Source organism: Pelophylax lessonae, assembly GCF_965119305.1.
Source record: "Pelophylax lessonae genome assembly, chromosome: 3".
Lineage (NCBI taxonomy): Eukaryota > Metazoa > Chordata > Amphibia > Anura > Ranidae > Pelophylax > Pelophylax lessonae.
In genome coordinates, this window is record NC_138770.1 from 136,509,951 (window position 1) to 136,515,950 (window position 6,000).

Here is a 6,000-nt window from a genome sequence, read left to right on the forward strand (position 1 = left end):
AGGTCCAAGGGAGTGGCCCCCCCAAACAAGGGGACCCAGTCCTTGAAGGTTGGCAAGTGGCAGTAACTCACCGTGATGGGTGAAGATTGGATTCTCGTTACAGAACAGAATCCTGTGGCGGGACTGGTAAGTCCACTTAATATTTGTAAAAATATTTTTATGCACTATGTTAGTCTCTGCAAGAGACAATAGGTGTATTAGCTATGTCAAAGCACACCTGGTTTGTTTAAACATTTTTGTTTTCCCTTTGCAAATCAGTAGGTGTATCAGCTGTGTCAAAGCACACTCTGTTTAAACATTTTCTTTGCTCCCTGTGCAGAACAGTAGGTGTATCAGTTATGTTAAAGCACACCTTGTTTGTTTAAACAGTGTTTTCACCCCAGCCTGATTACCTGTAAGGTATCCTCTTTGACAAAGCATGTTTGGTTGCTTATGCTGCTCTCCCCCATGATGTTTGGCGTGTAGTTTTTCGCATTGGAGCGAAAGCGCCCATGCATCCATCTCCTCTGAAGCCCTGAATCAAGCAGTGCCTTCAGTGGCATGTCTGTGGTGGATTGTCCGCACATGCAAATATTCGCTATTAAAAAACAAGTGTATGCTTGGAGCAGAAGGAACATGTCGTGACAAGTTTGGCATGCACGTGGACACCACGTAGCATGCCACACATGTGCAGTATAACCGCAAACGGCGGGATTTTAAGGAGATAGTTCCTATGCACAAGCCTCTGTCAGAAGGCTGGAGGGAAACAGAGGTGCAGCAGCTGGGTTGCTTGAGTCACTGTGTGTGCATGTTTACAGGCACAGTCAGGTTCTATATCTTTTGGATAATCAGTGTTTTGTGTGATAAGCTGGATAGCTTGGCACAAGTCTTGAGTACACTAAAGTTAGTACCTCAAGTTTGTCTTTCCTAAGAGCAATGTCCTCCCGAAAGAGGAGTGGGGGGAGCACAGCTATGGTGCCTCTGTCAGACCTTGAAGGTCTTAGCCGTGCTTCCTCTGTGTCTATTCCCCCTTAAGGGCCAGAGGCAACTAGCTAATCTGAGCCATTACGGTTGTCAGGCATAGTATCTACTCCTAGCGATTCTGCCGCAACTTACGTTACTAAGGACGATTTGGCATCGGCATTAGCCGGCCTTGAGGGTAAGATTGCTGACATGATTGCAGCATCGCAAGGAGTGAGGAAACGTAATAGACCCCCCCTCACCTGAGCCACCCTCCTGAGTCAGTTCAGGATTGGGCAGAGGATGTGGAAGAAGTAGCTGTAAATTACCCTATAGAAGGTCAAGCTGAGGTATCCACTTCTGGGGAGTTAGGGTCTGAGGAGTCATGCTCGGCATCTCAATCTCAGAGGTTGTTAATTCAGTCTCTCACTGAAATGGTCCAGTTTGGATACAAATGACCTCCCTTAGAGATGTCTGCAGTCTCTTTTTCCTCTCTAGGCTCATTGCACCCTCCTCATAGTCCTCAGGCTTTTCTCTTACATCCACTCTTGCAGCAGGCAATGTATGCTGATTAGGATCATCCTGATAGGATCACTATTGTATCCTATAGAGGAAAAACTCACAAGAAAATGGAGTATACCTACTGTGGATGCTGACATTTCTTCAGTTAACAAAAGTTTAACTTGTCCTGTGGATAATGCCCAGGTTTTTAAAGATCCACCTGATAAGAAGTTGGAATCTTTACTAAAAGCCTCCTTTGCTTTTGCAGGGTTTGCGATACAACCAGCAGTAGCAGCTATAGGAGTTTGTCAGTCTTTAAAAGACCGTATAAAGCGAGTTTCCAGGACGGTTCCTTCTCGAGAGTCTGTGAAAGATTTGACAGATCTATCTTGCACTTTGTTTTGTAGTGGATGCTCTTAAAGACTCCATACAGCAAATGTCATGGTTTGTTCTTTTGACAGTGCATATGGCTAAAAAGCTGGTCTGCGGAATTGAAGTGTAAAAAGTTGCTGTCTGGCTTTCCTTTTCATGGAGAACACCTACTTGGTGATAATCGGGATAAATATATTCAAAAGATTTTTTGTGAGGAAGAGTGCAATGCTGCCCATTAAGAGGGAAAGCCAACATCCTCCCTTTAAGATTCCCAGCACTCAGACTCCCAGTGCTTCTAATCTCAGGCAGTTGTGATGGCCCCAGCCATCTGGATCTAGGACCAAGCCTTCAGGGCAAGGGCAGAAGAAACCCTGGGCCCAGAGATCTACCAAGTTCACCTCTAAGCCTTCCTTGTGAAGGAGTGTCCCCAATCAATGGGGTGGGGGGAAGGCTGCTATGGTTCTCGAAGGCCTGGGTAGAAATAATTCAGGACAACTGGGTTATTTCCACCATATCACAGGGATACAAACTGGAATTTTGGGTGTTCCTGCATCCTCGGTTTGTAAAGACAAACATACCTGCAGATCCTCTAAAAATATATTTTTTTTTCTGGCTCTGGACCATTTAAGGTCCCAAAGAGTGATTACACAAGTGCCAGAGGATGAAAGATTCAGGTCTTTTTTTTTTCTCCAAACCTTTTTGTAGTCCCCAAGCTTAAAGGGAGACGTGAGACCTATTCTGGATCTCAAAGCTCTAAACCAGTTTCTGAACATTCATACTTTCTATATTTAATGGAGTTAATTCGTTCAGTCATGGCCTCCTTGCAGGGAAAAGAATTTCTAGCATCCATAGACATGAAGGATGCATACCTTTTACGTGCCTGTTTTTCAGGCCCATCAAAGTTTTTTACACTTTGCAGTAGAAAACCGTCATTTTCAGTTTGTGGCCCTGCCCTTCTGGTTGGCTACGGCTCCAAGAGTGTTCACAAAGATCCTAGCTCCAGTATTGGCTGCCATAAGGTCTCAAGGGATATCAGTGATAGGATATCTAGACAATCTATTACTAATAGATCTATTGGCTTTGGCTCTAAGCCGAAATTTTTTCCAGACAGTTCAGTTCTTAGAACTTCTCAGTTGGAGTCTGAACTTGGCAAAGTCAGCATTACAGCCGGTCCAGTGTCTGTAGTATCCGGGTTTCCTTGTGGACACAATACAGTGGCAAGGCCTTGGGTTCTTCCACTGCTTCTGGACCTGCTCCCTCAAGGTCCGATATTTCACCCTTCTTTACAGTCTCTGACGGCTTAGCTATTGCAGCCTTGATTTTGAAAGAGCGGGGTTTATCTGGCCCTGCAGTTTCTACCCTGATAAATGCTAGAAAACCAGTCTCTAGAGGCATTTATTACAGAGTCTGGAAATCTTACATTGCCTGGTGTGAAAACAGGAAATATCATCCCCGCAAGTATATCATATCATCAGGAGAATTCTAGCTTTCTTGCAAGTACGTAAAGTAGCACTATTAAGGGTCAAATTTCAGCCTTGCCGTTTTTTTTTCCTTGGTTCAAACCTCCATTCAAGGGATATTATGTATGCTTCCACCAGTGCAGCCACCATTGTGTCATTGGGACCTCAATTTAGCGCTGGCAGTTTTTTACAAAAACAGCCTTTTGAGCTCATGGGGCATATCCCCCTGGTTCTTTTGGCCAGAAAACTGGTCTTTTTTATTGTGATAATTTCAGCCAGAAGAGTATCAGGAATAGCATGTAAAAAGCCATTCTTAAATTTACATCAAGATAGGGTGACTCTACGTCCACACCCAGGTTTTTTGCCCAAGGTGGTGTCTGCGTTTCACTTAAATCAGGACATTGTACTGCCTTCCTTTTTTCCAGATCCTCAAACAGAGGAGGAAAGATTATTACATTCTCTTGATGTAGTACGTGCTCTTAAGACTTACTTGACAATGTCGGCTTAGGTTCGTAAGACTGATCTTTTGTTCATGCTGCCAGAAGGGCCCAGGAAAGGGCAGGCAGCCTCTAAGTCCACAATTTCTCATTGGATTCGCCAGGTTATTATTCAGGCATATGGTTTAAGGGAAGGTTCCACCTTTTCTGATAAAGGCACACTCTACCAGAAGAGTAGGTGCCTCTTGGACAATTCGCCATCAAGCCTCTATGGCTCAAATTTGCAAAGCAGCGACTTGGTTCATCAGTGCATACGTTCACTCGATTCTATCAAGTGGATGTTAGGACCCAGGAAGAGTCTGCATTTGGCCGCAGTGTTCTGCAGGCAGCTATGTAGACTTTTTGTGGTCTGATGGCGGTATTGATGGTGTCCCCCCCTCCCCTCAGATGCATTGCTATAGGACATCCCCATACGTAATGAATATGGCTCTGTGTCCCATGATGTACGATAAAAAAATATGGATTTTTTTCTACAGCTTACCTGTAAAATCCATTTTTTGGAGTACATCATGGGACACAGAGGCCCCTCTCCTCTTGTAGGTCTTTTACACCTTCTAATAGTAAGTGATTTGTGCCGAGGGAGGAGGGCTGGACAGTGTAAGCAGCTTTTTGCATTTGACTGCAAGTACATAGAATATTTTGTTCCTTTGTTTTTGTTAAATCTAAAGGGGATTGTTTTTTTTTTTTTTTTTTGCTAAGGGTATTTGCCGATAGAGGCATAATCATAGTGTTGACCATTGCGTTCTGGTGCATTTACACATTCTGGAGCAAAAAACATGCTGCTGTACATTTTTATTTAAAAGCACTGGAACTAATATTTATGTGATTGGAAAATATTGGTTTTATTGTGAAGAGTATTTAAAAATGCACCTGAAAGCATCTGGTGTGAACAGGTGTTTTATGTATAGATCATGCATTTTTTTAGGTGTGTTTTCTGTAAGTTAAAGGATATAAAAACCCAATAACAATATCTGAATGTATTGCAGCATTTCCAATACTTACTTTTTTTTTTTTTTTTTTTTTTTTTTTTTTTTACGCTAAGAACATTTTCAGCAAGTACAGAAAATATCAGTTAATTTATACAGAATTGCAGTGCCCTTGTCAGTTCATGTGCGCTAAACTGAAAGCAGAAACAATATTATTTTCTTTAAACTACTAAGCTCCTCATTCCCCATGTATTGGAGATGAAGAGAGGAAGTACTGCCTGGTGACAACCACGCCTCCCACCATAGATACAGTAGAGCTGTATATTTCAACCAGGGTGCCTTGAGACCTCTTCAGGGATGGCTTGGTAAAATGCCTAAAAAATTATCATAAATTGTATACAAGCCAGCGGGTGGATGAAGCCTGCCTTTTAGTTACACAAAGCCACGGGTTTTCATTACGCACCATTACGACTTTCTAAGCACTGGCATCATAACAACCAATGATGCCATTAGTTGATAAGGAGGATGTCTATCGCCTCCACAGCTTTTTTGTTTGACCCTCCGCTGCCTCTCTCCCTCAGCACTGGGGTTACATTAGTTGACTGATAGAGAGTAATTGAGGGAGAAGAGAAACATTGGAATACTAGTCAGTACCAGTGTGCAAAAGTGTATTTGCTTTGGAAGAAAAAAAATCACCTCAAACTTTGGGTGCCCTACAGGTGTGGATGTTTCTGCATTGTAAAATTACAATGTATTAGAATCATTTTTACATTTTAGAATGGGCTGCCTCAAGACTGCCCATATTTTTAAAGGGTGCCTTGAGATTGTCTATAATTTTAAAGGTTGTCTTGACTGAAAGAAGGTTAAGAAACACTGCAGTAGAGGAATGAGCCTAGCCACTTCAATACTGGGAACTCTCACCCTCTTCCTGCCCGGCTTTGAATGACAATTGCTCTGTCATGTAACACTGTACCAAATTTTTAGCATTTTTTTTTTTTTAGTTTTCCTTTGGTGTTATTTAATCACCGCTGGGTTTTTTATTTTTTTTTTTCTAAATAAAAAAAAATTGAAAATAAAAATGTTTTTCTGTTATAAAATTTAGCAATTTTCTGCTTCACTAATGCGCACACTAATGGCCACTGATGAGGCAGTACTGATGATCAGTACCCTGATTATTAGTTTAAATGTGCCCTTTTGCAACACAAAAGCAGGCTGGATCTTCATAAAACTCATTTATATTGCCTCCTTCCATGTATCTGCATAATACTGCATGTATCAGTTGAACAATGTGGTGTACCAGCACTG

At 42.2% G+C, this 6,000-nt stretch overlaps 1 protein-coding gene across 1 annotated transcript in view; it reads left to right on the forward strand.

Moving 5' to 3' along the window:
• Positions 1-6,000, forward strand: part of NBAS (NBAS subunit of NRZ tethering complex) — a 1,303,215-nt gene that overhangs the window by 946,529 nt on the left and 350,686 nt on the right. The gene's annotated exons all lie outside the window — the stretch shown is intronic.